Genomic DNA, 20,837 nt, shown 5'->3' with positions numbered 1-20,837 from the left:
TCAAATGAAAGCAGTGATCAGTGTTGGATTGGTCCACAGGGGAAACTTCATGGTATGACCCACATCTCCTTACATGGTGTTACCACCATACAGGATGATCAGAGGTGTAGTTCGCAAAACATTCCCAGTTAACATGTACAGAACATGTTGACAGATGTATAAATGAAATTATCAGACAAAACGCCATATGGGAATACCTTCATACTTTCTTTTTCTTAGCGCTTTTATATGGTTGCATGTAGGTTTGCCATAATCTCCCTTTAATCTGGGATTTTCCCTTCAGTGTCTGGCTAAATTTCATGCCTGTATCTCTCCAGCTTTTAATCAGCCACAGGTAACTTAAATTAAGCCTGCATTTCAACTGGTTTTAATCATCCAAAGAACCTGTGTAAATCATAGTTGTCCCGGATTAATGACAAACCTACAGGAAATACAGCAATTTTCACCAATACAAAACCCGATCAATGTTTGAACAATAGTTTTTTAAGGGAGCATTCAATTTGACATGGACATTTTCAGGTGCGAAACAGGCTTTTTCGGTGCCAATTTTTTTATGGGCTATTCCATTAGTGCCATTTTGACACCTATGAATTTTTGCACAAAAACACAAAGGATAAGCAAAAATCGTGGACCTATGTATTTTTGTGGCTGTGCTTGGGAAACATGGGAAGCTGGGAAAATGCATGATTATCATGGACTTGGTGTTGCCTGCCTGAGACAGTAGAAAGAAAAACCCCGATAAGTGCAAGCTTCAAAAGATAACTGGATAGCCCGTGTGGAGAGATTTATTGTAATTTACCGTGGTTTAATGAATATCGCCCTTAATCTATTAACAAAATATTTGTATCAAAAATTGTATTTTTAATCCAATAGAAGCAAAGTGTTTAATTAATAAATAGGGACCAAATAGTATACACAGAGGCATAAATAGAATAGGTGTTAAAACAAGACAGCATAGCTGCAGTACACCATAGCATGTAACATGTGCAGAGAGAGAGTTACATTTGGGTGGGGTATGTTGAAACTGAAATCTAAATTGCAGTGTAAAAATAATGCAGCCAGTATTTACCCTGCACAGAAACAAAATGTAACTCTCTCTGCACATTTTACATCTGCCCCACCTATGCACACATATATCCAGCAGATCAACGGTTTTCCCGGCGATGTTGCGGGAGCGCGCAGCACCACTTATCGCCTGGCCATACACACTGGGTGGCTTTGAGCGACTTTCAGCTCAAAGTCGCCCAGTGTGTATGGGCCTTAATACACACATGTAGATTTGGACAAGAGTTTGCAAAAGAATCCTGAGGTTTTCTTTTATTCTGGCCTCATCCTCCATTACCATTATACTGCAGACGGCTTGGAGAAACCATAAGACTCACTTTTTATAAGGAGCACTTAAAGATATAAAAGTCTGTGGTTTAAAAATGGAAAATGGTGTCCACAATAAACAAAGGCAAGAAGGATAGTAAGTATGCTAAGCCTGCAGCCAGAATAAATCAGCTAAAAATGTATGAGAGAAAGAAAAAGAAAAGAAAGAGAAAATAGAGAGAAAGAGAGAGAGAGAATAGAGAGAGGGGGGGAGAGAGAGAGAGAGAAAGAGAAAAATAAAAGAGTGAGAGAAAATTGAGAAAAAAAGAGAGAGGAAGAGATACAAAAAAGAGAGAGGGAGAGAGAGAGGGGGGGGGGGGGTGTAATGCAAAAGAGATATAAGTTGATTATTTCTGGAGGGACAACACATTTTAATTCACAATGCACAGCTCCGGAAACTCAGCTATCTCCTCCTAACACATGCAAGGAAACACCTTATAAGGCTTGTCGGAAATTAGCAGAGGAGTTGTAAGAATCAAAACAACATCTTCAATATTGCATTGCCTCTAATAATAATAATAAATGTCACACACCTAGCTAGGCCCGCCCAGGCTCCAGGAACTCAGAGATAATGCCAGACCAAATGAGTCTGTTTCACAGACTGCAGGTTAAAATTAACCCTGAACATTTATACTGTGACCAGGAAGGTAGAGATTGAATATTTTACGATCCAAGTTTTTAACCAGTGTATGTAAATGTTTCCTACAGTATAACGCCTCAGTTTGGTAAAAGTACTCTGCATTTACTGTACAATATACTTTCAGGTATACTTGTCGACAAATGTTAAAAGGACATGTATTCTTGGTCAACACTGAAAAGGTCAACACAGAAAAAGTTTTTGATATGGACCCCTAATTAATGTAACAAGCACCCCCGCTTTATTTGGCACACTTCACTGTTCCCAATTGTGGTCCACATAGATTGTTATGTATGAGCAAGTTATTGGAGTGGAAAAAAAATTGTGAAAAACTCATGTCGATCTGTTTGTGTTAATATTTTGTCAAGGTCAACTTTTTGCTGTCAACTTATAGTGATTGACTTATTGACTGTTGAACTAACAACCTGCTTAGTATGCCAGTGTGGAGCAGCATTATAGGGCTGAATTCTGTAATTTTTTGGTGCAAAAGAGTTTTTCCATACATGTTTTTACTGTACATGAGATGCAATAAGGGACAGCATAGAAGGACACAAGGACAGTGGAGGGATGGTATAAAAATGAAAACCGTAGTAACGGTGGAGTATGTTTTGAATTAAAGCGATAATCAGCTGTTTTAGAAGCCGTTCAGTGTGTTTTTCTCTCCAGTAAGTTTGTCTCAGATTATAAACCAGTATCCACCTGCCGAGCCTCTTAAGTCACATTAGCTGTAGCCTAGAGATATTAAAACGCACCTGCTGCGCACCGCCCACACCAACTGCATCTCGGCAGGTTATAACTTAGATCTCCCACTGAGCAAGCTACAGCATTCCGTTTAATGCTCCACGATTGTCCTTTCTTCACCACAGATTTCCCACACAATTATCCTCCCATTATTTCACTGTCTTTGCTGCTCATCTGTTTCCATAATTATTATGTAACTTTAAAAAAAAAAAATATATATATATATATATATATATATATATATATATATATATATATATATATATATATATATTTGCCAGCATTCGTCTTCCCCAAGTGCAAATGAATAGAAATTTACAGGGTTAGAACATAGGAGATTTTGTTTCTTTTGGGTACTTCCAGGATCTCAGGGGATACATATAAAGGGTTTACGTCGAAGTAAAAAAAAAAAATTGGCTGTTGCAATGCACAGGGAGTAAACCCATTTTATATATTTATTATACATACATCGTATATATCATGCCTCACTGTACATTTTTAAAATTTTACTTGATGTTACTTACTATAATTAATCTTTTTTTGGTTTATAGCATTAAGGAGGGTATGCAATCTGGAATCACGGCTGTCGATCCTCGCCGACAGCCGTGATCCTGGTCCGTTTGCAGTAAGATCTACCGCATAACGACAGATGGGATTCAATGTCCCGCCTGCCGATGGGCGAAAGGGGGCGTGGCCTTGAAAACGGCCGTGGATTGTCGATCTGCGGCCCGCATAACGTCAATCCACAGCCGTTATTGGCAGAACGGGCCGACAGCTTCTGAAGTTGGGCCCGTTCTGCTGTGATCCCGCAACAATGCTGTCGTAAATGATAGCATTGAATAGGGAGCCGCCGCTATTTCCAACGTCGGAAATAGCGGCGACACATTGCATATCCCCCTAAGTCCTTTAATTGCAGTAGAGTCTGAAATATTCCAATTGAACATTACCACCTATGGGGAGATGTAAAGCCGCTTGAGTTCGGCAGCAGTGCAAGATGCCAGATGACCAGAAATATTTTTTTTAAAGGGGCAATCACTTACAAAACATTGTTTTGCCACATAGGTGAATGCCCCTTTAAAAATAAGTCAGCGTTCGGCCGACATCCGGCACAGCAGCCATACTTGGGTGGCATAACATCCTGCCCCTAGTCTTTAAACATTATGAAAATTAGTGAAGTGCTTGACGGTCTCATTCAAGGATGGACATCAGTTACTGTCGCATACTTTGAGAATGGCAAATCCCCAGAACAGAGGTGCAGAGCGTATGATTTTTTTTTTTTTTTACGAGGGACTTGGCTGCGACGGTCACACAGGTAAGGACCATGTCTCTGGGTTCTCTAGCTGCTATCCAATGGAGATAGAATGAATATATAGCCATCGACTCAGTAGGAACTGAATTTGAGACTTGAGAACAGGGACAGGAACTGAGAGCAGGACACAGGAATGGCAGGACAGACACAGAACACAGGGAAGACAGGTATCAGGAATGGTTACAGGATTCTAGTTTCACTAAGGAGCACTGAGGCTAACATGATGAAGCAAGGTTATGGAGCCTATACACTGGCACTAGTCATTGTTCAGCAACTCCCTTATATAGGGATACGTGTGACGTCACATTTGGCGCACATACCACTTCAAATTCTAACTATCCCTCTGGGGGCCAAGGCTGTCTGACAGAGGGGAAGAGATTTTAGCAGGAGGGAATGCCAGCACCTAACAAATCCCTACAGCGGGCACTCACTGACCCCAACCCTCAGTGTGATCCAGAGGTCTTTGTCATTGACTTTACCTAGTTAGAAAATGTTAAAGTTAATAAACATATCGGGAAGAGCTATCTAACTTTCCATACAGGACTGGTGGAGAAATTGCCAACCATATTTGAACACAAATGTTATAGAATGTACTAGAAAAAGGATCCCTAGAATCTGCTTGGCTGCTATTGGCAAAATCACCAGCTTTTTTCTAGGGAACAGAGGGATCATTTGCACAAATTAAAAACATTTTTAAGCCTTTGAGTGAGAAGTGAATTTGTCAAAGTAGGTGTGAAAATTGCCAAGCAAACCTGTGCGTTCATCATTATGGACCTGTAATGTTTACCTTACATATCATCTTTTTTTACACATAATTTTTTATTTATATAAAAAAATGTGAGCGACGCTGACAGATATTTTCACATCTCTCAGATGTTGGCACTCAAAGGATTATTAAAAGGGTTCTATTAGGCAGTACGGATGGTGTATTGGTTATCATTACACCCTCACAGCACTGAGGTCATGGGTTCGATCCCCACCATGGCTCTAACTGTGCGGAGTTTGTATATTCTCCCCGTACTTGCGTGGGTTTCCTCCGGGTACTCCGGATTCCTCCCATAATCCAAAAATATACTGGTAGGCTAATTGGCTCCCAACAAAATTAACCCTAGCATGTCTGTGTACGCGTGTACATGTGGTAGGGAATATAGATTGTAAGCTCCACTGGGGCAGAGACTGATGTGAATGTTCAAATATACTCTGTAAAGCGCTGCGTAATATGTATGCGCTATATAAGAAACGGTTAATAAATAAATAAATTAAATAAATAAATAAAAGTATAGTAGTGTTCATTCTAGCAACCTAAACCTTTCAAACCCCATGCAGTTCCTTTTCCATGCCTGGGGTGTCACTCTCTGCTTTGGTGCTTCTAGCAGAGTCTGGTGTGTAGCTCAGTACGGAGATGCAGACTGTGCTGTGCTAGAAACACTACAACAAAGAGTGACACCCCAGGCATAAAAGATTTTTAAAATATAATTGTATTGAATCTTTATCTAAAATTATTTATTTCTTTATACCACGGTGAACTGCAGATAGAGGTTGGCATTTTTTTCAATCCCGGGATATGGGATTGAAAAATACTCAATTCCGGGATACCCAGGACTGGCCACATTTATTTAATAAAAAAAAAAAAATGCCCCATCCCTACCACCCCGCACATACTCAAATGGTTTGTAGTGTTCCCGCTAGGCTGTTTTAGCAGGGCGCTGCGCCCAGCCCGATTTTTAAAGGGCAAAATGCGCCCTACCACTCTGGCAATGCCCCGCTAAAACAGCCTGCCTCCTCCTCTTATAGTGATACCGGGGAAGCCCGGCGCCACAGTATATAGCGGTGCCCGACGCTTCCCCGGTGGTTGAGAGCCTTCGGTGCAGCCGGGCCCACCCCCTTCAGTGATGACGGCGGCTGGGCCCGCCCCTTTTCATCACGGCCCGGGTACACCCCTTTTGTGACATCGGCGGCCCGGGACCACCCAGAACAGTGACGACGGTGGGACCGGTCCGCCCCCTTGTCGCTGCCCCCATGCAGCAGCACCCTGCCCGCCCCTGTTCCTAGAAGGAACACTAGTTTGGCCGGTGATTAGCAGTTACAGATTACGGTTGATTAGGGGTTGCAGAGGATCACAGCTGGGAACCAGAGCAGCGGGGCAGCGTCTGATCGAGTGTTCAGTCGCTGCCCAGCATTAAGATGCGCATGTGCAATCTAATCTCAAAATCCCAGGATTGACTGCCCTAGCTGTGACATATGTATCACTGTATGGTAAAAAAAACATGTTTACTGTTTGCATTTGCAGAAAGATTATGGAAGAAATGATCAACCATATACATAACGTGGGATGCAGTCACTAGGTCTACAAGCTTTAGGTCGATAATCATTAGGTCAACCACTATAGGTCAACAGTCACTAGCTAGTGAGAATAGCATAGTGTGCCAAGCCTAGCGAGGAGACGCAGTACACTTATATCATGGGTCTTCAACCTGCGGCCCTCCAGATGTTGCAAAACTACATGTTCCAACATGCATTGCCACATTGTTTCCTATAAAAGCATGACAAAAAACCTCAGGTCATGCTTGGGACATGTAGTTTTACAACATCTGGAGGGCCACAGGTTGAAGACCTGTGACTTATATGGTGTCTGTGCCGTCTTGAGTCAGCAGACCCCCCAAAAAGCATGAAAAACTCATGTCGACCTTTTTCATGCCAATCTTATCCATGTTGACCTAATGCTTGTGTCGACCTAATGACCGTGTTGACCTAATGCGTATCAACCTATTTCATGTGTCGATTTAGTGACTGTCAACCCTATGACCCACGCCCAATAATGGGGCAGATGTATTAAGCCTAGGGAAGAGATTAACTGGAGATAAACTGGAAGGAGATAAAGAACCAGCCAATCAGCTGTGTTTGAAATATGACAGTTGGGAGTTGATTGGCTGTTGCGTTATCTCCTTCCACTTTACAGTATCTCCAGTTTATCTCTTCTCCAGGCTTAATACATCTGCCCCAAAGTTTGGGGACAGTTTAAAATCGGGCATCAAGATTTGCAATATTAATATAAAACCAGATTTTTATTTTTGATTTACCAAAATGTCATGACCTCTGTCATCCAACCAAATCTTCAACCCTTACAACTCGCCATCCAAAGAGAATGTATTTTTGTTAGTAGAGGAAAGCCCTTTACACACTAGGTGATTGGAAGTGGTGCCGCTGGGCAAATGATATAGCGCATACACATGGAATGATATCGTTCAATGATGTCAGAGGGTCCACATCAGACTTACAGTTGTGCTCATAAGTTTACATACCCTAGCAGAATTTGTGATTTTCTGGCCATTTGTCAGAGAATATGAATGATAACTCACAAACTTTTCTCTTTCACTCATGGTTAGTAGTTGGGTGAAGCCATTTATTGTCAAACAACTGTGTTTACTCTTTTTAAAGCATAATAACAGAAACTACCCAAATGACCCTGATCAAAAGTTTACATACCCTGCAGATTTTGGCCTGATAACATGCACACAAGTTGACACAAAAGGCTTTGAATGGCTACTAAAGGTAACCATCTTCCCCTGTAATCTGTTTGCTTGTAATCAGTGTGTGTGTGTGTGTGTGTGTGTGTGTGTGTGTGTGTGTGTGTGTGTGTGTGTGTGTGTGTGTGTGTGTGTGTGTGTGTGTGTGTGTGTGTGTGTGTGTAAAAGGTCAGTGAGTCTCTGGTCTCATGAAAGACCTTTGCATCTTTCATCCAGTGCTGCACTGACGTGTCTGGATTCTGAGTCATGGGGAAAGCAAAAGAATTGTCAAAGGATCTGCGGGAAAAGGTAATTGAACTGTATAAAACAAGAAAGGCATATAAAAAGATATCTAAGCAAATGAGAATGCCAATAAGCAGTGTTCAAACTTTAATTAAGAAGTGGAAAATGAGGGATTCTGTGTAACCCAAATCATGTACAGGTAGACCAACAAAAATTTCAGCCACAACTGGCAGGAAAATGTGAAGAGAAATTCACAAATAACTTCAGCTGAAATAAAGGATGTGGTTGTTTCAAGATGCACAATAAGGAGGCATTTGAAGAAATATGGGCTGCATGGTCGAGTCGCCAGAAGAAAGCCATTAATACGCAAATGCCACAAAGCATCCCGCTTACTCCAAACAGCACAGAGACAAGCCTCAAAACTTCTGGAACAAAGTCATTTGGAGTATGAGACCAAAATTGGTCACAACCATAAATGTTACATTTGGAGAAAAGACAACAAGGCCTATGATGAAAGGTACACCATTCCTAATGTGAAACATGGAGATGGATCGCTGTTGTTTTGGGGATGTGTGAGCTACAAAGGCACTGGAAAGTTGGCCAAAATTGATGGCAAGATGAATGCAGCATGTTATCAGAAAATACTGGAGGAAAACTTTCACTCATCAGCCCGGAAACTGTGCATGGGACGTAAGAAGTTTGAGCAGTGCTGGGTTTCACTGAGAGAGTCACAAATAAAAAGGTTAAATGACAATTTATTGTGTACACAAATAACATACAAGAAATAAAAACATGAAGATAAAATCAATATAATGGGTCAGCGTTGCAACATATTAATCCTGCATGATTAAGAGAGGGGGGAGGAGATTTGCTCCGCAAATGATATGGTCTCCAATGAGGCCTTTAAGCTCTCCAAACACTTGTTGGTATAAAATGAACACTTGAAATGGACATGGAAAAAAGATAGTTCCGGAATGTTACCCAGCTTTTTGAAGTTGGTTACCCTAGATGGCCAAATGCAGTACATCTGGAATAGTCCACAATGGGCGAATGGCACCAAAGGTGGCGAATGGCTCCAAAGGTGGAGACGGCAGGGTTCTATGCTGTTTGATAAAATGCCGGTCTGGAACCAAGGTGATGAGATGGCTCAACACGTTTCGGCACCCAAATGGCACCTTCCTCAGGAGCAGCGTGCATGGGACGTACTTGGACATTCCAACATGACAATGATCCAAAACACAAGGCCAAGTCGACCGGTCATTGGCTACAGCAGAATAAAGTGAAGGTTCTGGAGTGGCCATCCCAGTCTCCTGACCTCAATAACATTGAGCCACTCTGGGGAGATCTCAAACGTGCAGTTCATGCAAGACAGCCCAGAACTTACAGGAACTGGAGGCTTTTTGCCAAGAAGAATGGGCAGCTTTACCATCTGAGAAAATAAAGAGCCTTATCCACAACTACCACAAAAGACTTCAAGCTATCATTGATGTTAAGAACTGGGGTATGTAAAATTTTGATTAGGGTAATTTGTGTAGTTTCTGTATTCATAGAATTTGACGGCAGATAAGAACCACTTGGCCCATCTAGTCTGCCCCTTTTTTAAACATGTTACCTCAAACCATATTTGATCCTTATTTTTTGTAAGGATATCAATATGCCTATCCGAAGCATGTTTAAGGTGTACTACTGTATTTCCCTTTACCACCTCTGATGGGAGGCTATTTCACTTATCTACTACTCAGATGTCATTATGACTTAAAAAGAGTAAACACGCTATATGTCCCCCCATGTATGTACACTTCCCTATTGTGCCTGTCTTGTCCTATTCCTCCTATCTTTATTTTTCTTTAACTCTTTCTCTATTTTTTTTATTTAGTTACTTTTGATTTATTTACTTTTTTTTATTATTATTATTATTTATTGCTTATTATTCTTATTTCTTTGAATTGCAATTATATTTGTGTTCTCTTTCTTCTCTCACCAATAGATAGTATTTTGTTGTTGTGATATTAGGACACGGTTATGTATTAGAGCAGGATTTAACTCCCAGCTTTATTGTCCCTGAAGCGGAGGATATGCTTAACCGCATGCTGGAGTCTGAAAATGTACCAGTCATTGTCTTTTATCTGATTTGTACAATCCTGCTCCCAACTGACAAGCTGTTTTATATATCATTGTATGTCCTACCTTTTCTTTTTATTTCTCTTTAATAAAAACCAATGAAGAAAAAAAAAAAAAAAGAGTAAACACAGTTATCATTCATATTATCTGCCAAATGGCCAGAAAATCACAAATTCTGCTAGGATATGTAAACTTAGGAGCAAAACTGTAACTGCATGCAAGGATTTTTTTGGGGGGGGGGTCTTTAACAGTGCATGTGAGGGTCTATAGTTAACGATACTGAGTATGCACACTAAAAGCGATATTTGAGTGATATCTTTTAAAAACTCATCTAGTGTGTATGGGGCTTTAGATTATGTGGTAAAAGTTCAGAGAACCGTTGTGATAAATCAACACAAAAAGGGCTGTCTTTGAATATAATAATATTTTCTACACCAACTAATTTGAATACAGTGTCTATATTTACCTTTGATATGTGAGCACTTAAAAATTCTGAGCCCCAGGACAAACAACATGGAAACCAATGTAAATGATGGTTAGTTTAAGATAGTTTTCCTCTAGGTCTTGAAAAGCAGTATTGAATAATAAGCAAATGAAGGTTAAGTGAATTGGAAAAAATAGTAAAAGTACAGGTTGAGTATCCCTTATCCAAATATCAGTTATCCAAATTATTCTGAAAACCATAGTCTCCAAAATGCACTTTTTTTTTGCTAAAAACCTACTGGGTACATATGTAACTGGCACTACTGGGGAAATAGCATGTAACTGGTACTACATATGTGCAGGGACAGGATTGCTTAGCATTCAAATTCAGTGTCTGAGATAGTACACAAACTTTGTTTCATGTTTTAAAACCTAGTTTCATGCACAAATAAAATATATTTGTGTGTATTTTATTTATTTATTAACAGTTTCTTATATAGCGCACCCATATTCTGCAGCGCTTTACAGAGAATATTTGAACAGTCACATCAGTCCCTGCACCAGTGGAGCTTACATTCTATATTCCCTACCACATGTACACACAGACATTTTAGGGAAAATTGGTACTTATGTATTATCTGGGCTCCGATGTTAAATGCACCCCATTTTTTCATACCCCTACTATCCAACTACGCATGGAGTTGATTTTATATAGTGTGGCGAGCAGAGCGAGCCGTGGCGAGCGCAGCGAGCCCCGCGAGGGGACGCGGTCTCATAAGAAAAACGGGAGCCCAGATAATACATAAGTACCGGAAAATTTTGCTGGGAGCCAATTAGCCTACCTGTATATTTTTGGATTGTGGGAGGAAGCCGAAGTACCCGGAGTAAACCCACACAAGTACGGGGAGAATATACAAACTCTGCACAGTTAGGGCCATGGTGGGAATCTAACCCATGACCTTAGTGCTGTGAGGCAGTAATGAATTACATGCAGTACGGACAGTGTAATGGTTAGCATTACCACCTCACAGCACTGAGGTCATGCATTAGATACCCACCATGGCCCAAACTGTGTGGAGTTTGTATATTCTCCCCGAGTTTTCTCCGAGTACTCAGGTGTCCTCCCACAATCCAAAAATATACTGGTAGGTTAATTGGCTGCCAACAAAATCAACCTTAGAATGTCTGTGTGTGCGTGTACATGTGGTAGGGAATTTAGATTCCACTGGGGACTGATGTGACTGTTCAAATATTCTCTGTAAAAAGCTGCAGAATGCGCTATATAAGAAACTGTTAATAAATAAATAAATAATAATAAATATACAGTATACAGGTGCTGCAACATTTAGTGTGGCATATTGTATGTACAGGTGCAGTCATTCAGTGTATGTTGTGTTCGATGTAGAGGTGCAGTCATTCACTGCGTTATATGTAGAGGTGCAGTCATTCACTGCGTTATATGTAGAGGTGCAGTCATTCACTGCGTTATATGTAGAGGTGCAGTCATTCACTGCGTTATATGTAGAGGTGCAGTCATTCACTGCGTTATATGTAGAGGTGCAGTCATTCACTGCGTTATATGTAGAGGTGCAGTCATTCACAGCGTTATATGTAGAGGTGCAGTCATTCACTGCGTTATATGTAGAGGTGCAGTCATTCACTGCGTTATATGTAGAGGTGCAGTCATTCACTGCGTTATATGTAGAGGTGCAGTCATTCACTGCGTTATATGTAGAGGTGCAGTCATTCACTGCGTTATATGTAGAAGTGCAGTCATTCACTGTGTTATATGTAGCGGTGCAGTCATTCATGGTTATGTTATATTTACATCTGTGACCATTCAGTGTGTTATGTGTTCATATAGGTGCTGCCATCCGCTGTATGATGTTAATGTTTGGTACAAGTGCAGCCATTCAGTTTTGGATGTTTTATGAATAGGGGCTGCCATTCACTATTAGTTTTATGCACAGGTTCTACTATTCAATGCCGTATGTTACATATACAGGGGGCGGTCATTCACAGTGTCATATGTTCTATGTACAGGTGCGGTCATTCATTGCAGTATGTTTAATGTACAGGTGCTGTCCTTCTGTGTGGTTTATGCATTATTGTTATTACACTGATCTATTTACAGGGCGCCACAAGTGGCCCGCAGCACCATACATAAGTACATTTGGATAAATACACAGTGTTCAAGTGTCTTGCCTAAATATTGCTGATTATGTCTAATTTTAACAAATTCCCTATTATACTCCTGTAGTAGAACTTAGAATACTAGATATAAAAGGATTATAATAATGCCAACTGTTTCAGAATTGAAATCTTATTCCTAAATCTAAAGGTTTCCTACATTCAATAGACGTATGTATGCCCTATACCACTATATTTTTTGTATATCAGTCAGCTCTTTCTTATCACTAGGAAAAGCGGTACATGCTTGTGGCGCAGTAAAATAAAACTATGATTGTTCAACTACTTTACACATACATACATAAAATATACACACACACATACATATATATATATATATATATATATATATATATATATATATATATATATATATATATATATATATATATATATATATATAAGAAAGAAAGCTTAGACGATCTGGTGCCTTCCTGGTGCGAGATGTGTCAAAGGCACATCACGGTGTAGATAAATGACAGGGGGCGGCGGCACTCAGAAAATGACAGTACAGCAAACGGTGGTTGAAGACTGACGTTTCAAGGTCCGTAGACCTTTTTATCACCAGCACCTTGATAAAAAGGTCTACGGACCTTGAAACGTCGGTCTTCAACCACCGTTTGCTGTACTGTCATTTTTTCTGAGTGCCGCCGCCCCCGTCATTTATATATATATATATATATATATATATATATATATATATATATATATATATATATATAGATAGCAAGGGAAATAAGTGCGCAAATGATTTAAAAACCTGTGTACTGTGGATATTGCTGAATTTATCCACACTCCCAATTCCACTTTCTTTTTGCACCAAAGGATTTTCAATTATCCTGGCTGCTCTCGGGCACCTGAATTTCGCAGGTGTAGAAATGCTGGAAGGAGAAATGAGAGCGCTCCATTGTGCAATATCGTAAAAAACTTTTATTTAAGAACCAGGTATTTCTTCAGTAAAAACAGATATATTGTGACGTACCAAAAAGGGCGGTATACCACCGCAGAGATATCGCATAGATAGTGTTTTGCCCAAAACACATATGTAGGAGAGGTTACACTCCGGGCTAACAGCGTCTCGACACGGCTGGATGGATGGATAGACTGCAACGCCAGGCCACGCCCCAACGCGTTTCGTAATCACGTACTTCGTCAGAGGGCCCTCCTCCATTTGAAATCAAATGCTTGATTTCAAAGCATTTGTTTTGAATGGGCTTACTAGCATAATATAAATTCTCTGCATGACTGTATATGCTAACCTCTCTTCAATTTACAGAGTAATTCCTGCACACCTTTAACTAACTGTACCCCTTATATGCATTGTATTGCATAGTATAGTATATTTGTTAAGGAACACGCCTTTGCATTTCTTTAATGTGCCAACACATTTGTTTTGTTGCATATGTTATATAAACCAAAGTGAAACAAAAAAACCCAAACATTATATACACCCATTTGGACACCAATTACACTGCAAGTTTCTAGTTCTTGTTGCCTGACATGGGACATGTCCAGACAAATCCATTTGCCGTTTAGTCAGTTGGGTTTGGTTTGTAAAGTATTGAGCTACAAGTATTGCAATATGCATTGTAAAATGAAAATGTAATTAAACTTTTTTATTTTTCTTCACAGTGCTCATCTAATATTTGTCAGGACATAGGGGGTATTCAATATCCCGGCCACTATTTGCGACGGGGAAATAGTGGTGACCACCTATTCAATGCTGTCTTTCCTGACAGCACTGAAGAGGCAGATCGACAGAAGGGGCATGACTTTAAAAGCAGTCAGGCCCGTTTTGTCGATCTTGGACTTGAATTGTCGTGATTGTGGCCTAATATCGTCAATCCGTGGCCGTTTACGTGGCCACTCCCCTTTTTGCCGATCGCAAAGCGGGACATTGAATCGCGCCTGGCAAAAATACCCTGGGATTTTGCATGGAGACATGCATTGAGATGCTCTCATCTCCCAGCGCTGCTTTGGCCCCGCCTACTGATGACGTCACCCTCCTGACATTATGCTGGGTCGGGACGCTAATGGGAAAGGGTTTGTAAGCCGGGGGGGCCACCCGGCTTGTATTGTGGAAAAGAGTAGTGGAGGCCGAGATGGATGGCCCATTTATAACAAAGACTGGTAGAAAAACACAGCTGATTTTAGAATTTGTTAAGTAAGAATGCATCACACATTAGAAATTAAAATGTTTAAAACATTTAAAAAGAACTCAAACTATTAATTAAATGAATCAGACATGAAAGGTGTAAAAAAAAAATTAGAACTGCAGCAACACCTTGTTAAGTTTCTAAACATAGCAAAAATAAAACGTAGAAGATTTAGAAGATTACAGTAATATACAACAGCGGAGACAACAAAGCAGGAATGGCGTACAAGACTAGATGGAAAGGAAAACAAATCTATGCCTTAAAAGTAATGGTGCTGTGTATATACGTCACTTCCACAAGGAAAGTGATCAGAGAAGCATTCTATGTAATCCTAATTAATGGCAGACATGGGGACAGGAGACTGGAGCCGTTCACTAATACCAATTAATCTCAGATAAGGGATTTTATATAATCCCATTTAACATTCACAGTAACTTCGCTTTTTAAGCTTTTTGTTTTCTCTGTAAAACTTGCTAATATGTATGATTCTGAACTCTCCCAGTTAAAGAAGTTAAAGGATCAGCTGATCGCGGATAACTGGCTCGCCAGAGGCGATCCAATTACCTCCAATAAGCCAGTGCAGGCCGTGGTTTTCCGGGATTTTGATTCACCTGCAGACAGGACTGGTGCAGCGGGCTCAAAACACACAGGTTTCACTGAACCTGTGTGTTTCTGTAATCAGGTGATATACAAAAAAAACCTTAGTGAAACATTGGGGGGCGGGAGGGGGGGTGCAGATACCCCTTTTAGAATGGGGCAGCAGCTCAGTTTTTAAAGAGTTTCTCTCCCTCCCCCCCCCCCCCCCCCCCCCAAAAAAAAATTGATTTTGTTCTGAAAGTGGTGGTATCCTTTTACTAGGTGGAATGCAAAAGGATGCAGGATTCGATATGTTAAATCTTGCTATACTAGCTACCTTAAACTGGGTGCACACTATACGATATGCACCATGAGCAATATCCTTCCTGTTTTCCATCAAACTCCCAGGTGAGCGGTATTATGCATTAACACTGAACAATATCCTTAGTGATATCATTCAGCAACATCACCGGCCCCCTGCTGAACATACAGTTGTTGACGATACAGTACATACTAGATTATGTGCACAATATATCGTTAATGACATCCTCATTGTGCATATCAATAACAGTATACCATCAGAGTGTACGCACCTTTAGGAGGAACCACTGTAATTTAGGTGTGTTTGTGTGTGTGTGTACAATGCTCACACACTGTCAGTGAGGAACATGTAGGCTTTCATCAGCCTCTGCTCTCTGGGGTTATGGAGATAATAGTGTGCTTCTATCTATAGGCCATTGTCTGCCTGAAACACACACGTGTTGTACAAAATAAAACACTGGCATTTTATAGTGATCTATTTGGAGTATTAAAAGAATAAGAAAAAATGGTACTTCTGTAGTTTCACGGCGTGCTACTTTCGGGTTCTACGCTCACCACGAAATATGTCAAAAAAAGTAACTTAACTCCATGCCAACATGGATAGTTCATACCCCCACTATCCATGTTGGCATGGAGTCGATTTTAAATAGCGTGGTGAGCGTAGCGAGCCACCGAGCCCGCAGCGTGGGCGAGCGAAGCGAGCCCCGCAAGGGGACTCAGACGCACGGCGCCATACTGGCGCCGTGAAACTACAGAAGTACCGAAAAAATATATAAATATGTAACCTAAAAAATTCATTCATAAATTTACATTAAAAATATGCTAACAAAACAATATTATGCATACATGTAGTTTGGAAATGTGAAACACTTGAGGTAAAATCACATTTTAAAAGCTTGCTGTAATGTAATTTGCAGATGGCATGCAAATCTATGACACGGAATTGAAAAGTATATCGTAGAAAAATATGGCCACACTTTGTACATACCTTGTATATTCTGATGCAATATAAATCAATGTCCAAAAGAGTTGTAAAGGTCCATACACACTGGGCGACTATGCCCAGCGTTTATGGACAGCGATGATCACATTCATCGCTGCGGGGAAAGCCGATGGAGGGGGGGCGGCGTTGCATAGCAGAGCGCTATGCAAAGCCGTCCCGAAAGCCGCTCATCTGCATCTGCTGGTATTACCATCAGATGAACGGCTTTCCCGGCGTTGTTGCGGGAGCGAGCAGCAGAGCTCATCGCCGGGCCATACACACTGGGCGGCTTTGAGCTGAAAGCCGCTCAAACCTCCTGTTTTGAGCGACTTTCAGCTCAAAGTCGCCCAATGTGTATGGGTCTTTACATGATTCCATGCAGTAGACTCAATCCTCAACTATGAATCAGAACATTTAGGTTATATATTAATAGATAGTGGGGCAGATCAATTTAGCCTGGAGAAGAGACAAATGAGATAAAGTGGAAGGAGATAACACACCAGCCAATCAACTCCCAGCTGTCATATTTCAAACATAGCTGATTGGCTGGTGCGTAATCTTTTTCCACTTTATCTTCAGTTTATCTCTTTGCTAGGCTTAATACATCTGCCCCAATGTGCTGATCTTCAAAATTTCGCAAGGAAACAAATATAAACAATTTAACATTAAGGCAGTATTTATGAAAGCTTGGCGAGATAGGGGGTATTCAATTCAGGATTCCGACTGTCGGAACATCCCGGCAGTCAGAATCCCAGGCCATTTTTGCCCAGCTATAAAGTATATCAACTGGTAGAATTTAAGGATCCACCTGTTTGCTGTCGAAAAGGTGGCGTGTCACCGAAAACGGCGGATGATTGTCGAGATGATTCGACAATCCACGGAAGTTTTCAACAGATCCAACTTGTTTTAAAGTCGGATCCATTCTGTCGAATTCCGCCTTCAATGCCATCGGAAACTCTTACATTGAATAGGCGGCCGCTGCTATTTCCCCTGTCAGAAATAGTGGCAGAGATTGAATATCCTAGCCAGTCAGCTTATGCCATTCATTTTTCAGTTAAAAGTAGGAGCTGATTGGTTGGTAACTTTATCCCAATTTTGTCTCCTTAAGCTTGGATGAATTCCCTCCTAAAAGACATCTTGTGAAACACTCTTCAACACTAATCAATTGTCCTTAAACTGGAAAAAAATACCACATGTAAATTAGCTGCTCTGTGGACACCATGTTTTATAGAGACACCAGTAGCCATATTTACTGAGCAAAGGCTTTTCAAAGAAGTCGCTTGCTTGCAGTTCTGGCAGTGAGACTTGATAAGGCAATAATATCTCATGTGAAAATCAAGCTGGCTTTGCACTTCATTTTAATATTGCACTTAATATTTAAATTCTGTGTCCAGACCCACCGCCAAGCTACGGCTTGTCTTCGTACATACACCTGAACTTTAACTGTAAGCAAAACCAGAAGGTGCCCACACATGGCCACGGTTTTATGAACAATCCAATCGGTCGCCCAATTTCCATTTAAATAAAGAACACTCCTAGCAAAATAATATCATGCCCACACACAGAATTATTGTGTAAACGTTCAGAGGATTTGATGGGTCATTTAACGACTGCAAATCATTAAAACATTATTGCCACATTGTTCATATCTACACACGGAACAATGAACTAGATTTGGGTGGGGTTTTACTTCAAAGTGAGATCTCTATTGCAGTGTAAAAATAAAGCAGCCAGAATTTTCCCTGCACAGAAACACATTAACTCACCCAAATCTAATTCTCTCTGCACATTTTGCTTCTGCCCCCTGCAGTGTACATGGTTTTGTCCATCTAAGAAGGATTTTGTCAGAAAGAGTGAACTAGAATAAGGCCCAATGTGAGCCAAATTCTGCAAGACCGATCCTTATCTCTGTATGCTGAAGGGATCAGCCGGCAAGATGAACGACCAGCAAGTACATGCATTGCATCGTTATCATTATCACACACGGATACATTTTAAACGATAGGTCGCACCAATTGGTCAAAAACAGACATATCCTTTAAAAAAATATAGCCGTGTGTGGGCAACTTAATAAACGCACACAATTTCATGATGAGGGGCATGTCGGGAATGAGATAAAATGAAAGTCACATGTTAATATATTTTAGATAGTGCTCACATTACAGAAAAAAAAATCCTTAACTGAAACCCTTTAATCCCAAACACTCTTGATAATACTCGTCTATCAGTGTAAATTTCCTACTGAAATAGTTGGTCACACCAGTAATGATCTGAACACACCCGTCCCTAGTCTGGCAACACACAGATCTGTGAAATTGTATAGATTGAATGGCTTGTGTGCTGCAATGAGCAAACAGAGGAGACTCCTTGCAGTGTGACTGGTTAATCACTGTACACATGACAATGGCCCTTATTCTGGTTCACTCGCAAAGGCAAATTCCTTCTCAAATGGACAAAACTATGTGCACTGTAGGTGGGGCAGATGTAACATGTGCAGAGATAATTAGATTTGGGTGGGGTTTTACTTCAAAGTGAGATCTATATTGCAGTGTAAAAATAAAGCAGTTAGTATGTTTCCTGTACAGAAACAAAATAGCTCACCCAAATCTAGCTCTCTCTGCACGTGTTAAATCTGCCCCCCCCTGCAGTGCACACGGTTTTGTCCATTTGAGAAGGAATGTGCCTTTGCGAGTGAACCAGAATAAGGGCCAATTTGCCAAGCAAAGGGTCTTGCCTCCAGATCAGAGAGGACTGGATTTTGATTATGTATACTGAATCCATCAACATAACAGTCACTATTCATTTATTTATTTAGGGCAAGAGTGATATTATATTTAATGGTTCAGTAACACATACATACAAACACACATTCATTTGTCTGTTTGTTTCCACTGAGGGACTGACTATACCATAGAGTGCTGATGTTGCTGTTGCTCACTCATCACAAGTACTGTATGACAGTTATAGACACCGTGAGATTATAAATACATTAATGTGCATAATAGCTAATGTAATGAGGTCTACACACAGTGATTCAGGGGCATTTTCCAAGCGATCTCACTAGATCGCTTGGAAAATGCTCCTACATCGCTCCCTGTGAAGGGGCCATAGCAAAAGTGATGCGCTGGCCCGCGCACCGCTATCGCTGGGCGATTAATATCCAGCATGCTGGATAAATCTAGTTAATTGCCAGGGCAAGGACCAGGGTTCTCAGCGGAGAACCCTGGCCCTGACAGATCGCTCAGCACACATCGCTGTGAGCTGAGCGATCTTTCTGAGCATTCTGAGTGATCTCAGAATGCTCAGCAGTGTCGCGGTGTGTAGACCCCTTTAGACCTCGATCATATTCATCAGGCATTAGTAAAGGTAAACCCAACAAGTGAGTATCTAATTATATTACTGCATGACCCCCTTAATGAAGGCATTCTTCCCATTAACTCTGCAGGCAACAAGCACACAAAGTATAATCAGATCTCAAGTTTTAAAATATTACCTATCTGCTTGGTAAGCTATCTCTAAAACCTTCATCCTCTGGAGATTTCAGTCATCCCCCCCTGTTGGATCTGTTACTGCATATGATAGCATGTTAGTGTACCTCACAAATTCCCCCAAATAAAGATCTTATAAACCGATGTTACCAAAACTTCAAAGGGCTAATAAAAATAATTCCATATAAATAAACTGTATGTATGTATGTATGTATGTATGTATGTATTAACTGGAGATAAAAAGAAAATTCCATGTCTTTTTTTCTATAGATTGATATACATTACAATAAGAATTCAGACCAATTGCAGTTTTCATTTGCTCTATAAAGCAGATTTCATTACAGAACTACAGACAGACAGTCACCTGTTCACATCCACCATATCTGCTGGGTTTTTAATCCAAGCTCCAACTACCCTTGCAGCCACGTAATACTTGATAATTATTCCTAAGCTTTGTTTCCACCCTTCAGTTTCAGGGTGTGACCTCTTGATCTGTCACTTGTTTTATGCTGAAAAGCTATCCATTCTGAACTCTGCCGACTCCTATTGCTATTCCATAACTGGTCATTTGTTTATAGCGTCTGACATATACTTGCTGCCTATACAACCAATATCACTCGCTGTTCTAGGGTACAGTGGTCAATGAACTAGATCATAGTGATTATCTATGTTTAGGCTTTCCAGAATATCCCTTTAACCTGGAACACCTATTACTTACACAAGTTCTGTGGCTGATCACATGAAACCAGGCGAAATTCAGGTTTCAATTTAGC

General features: G+C 40.6%; 1 protein-coding gene across 1 annotated transcript in view; it reads right to left on the bottom strand.

The window, feature by feature from the left end:
• The window catches only part of TBCD (tubulin folding cofactor D), a 282,149-nt gene that overhangs the window by 172,377 nt on the left and 88,935 nt on the right, over window positions 1-20,837 (bottom strand). The gene's annotated exons all lie outside the window — the stretch shown is intronic.

Source organism: Crinia signifera, chromosome 6 (genome assembly GCF_055691185.1).
Source record: "Crinia signifera chromosome 6, ASM5569118v1, whole genome shotgun sequence".
Lineage (NCBI taxonomy): Eukaryota > Metazoa > Chordata > Amphibia > Anura > Myobatrachidae > Crinia > Crinia signifera.
Note: the sequence above shows the minus strand (reverse complement) of the source record. Positions and strands in the feature narration are given on the sequence as shown.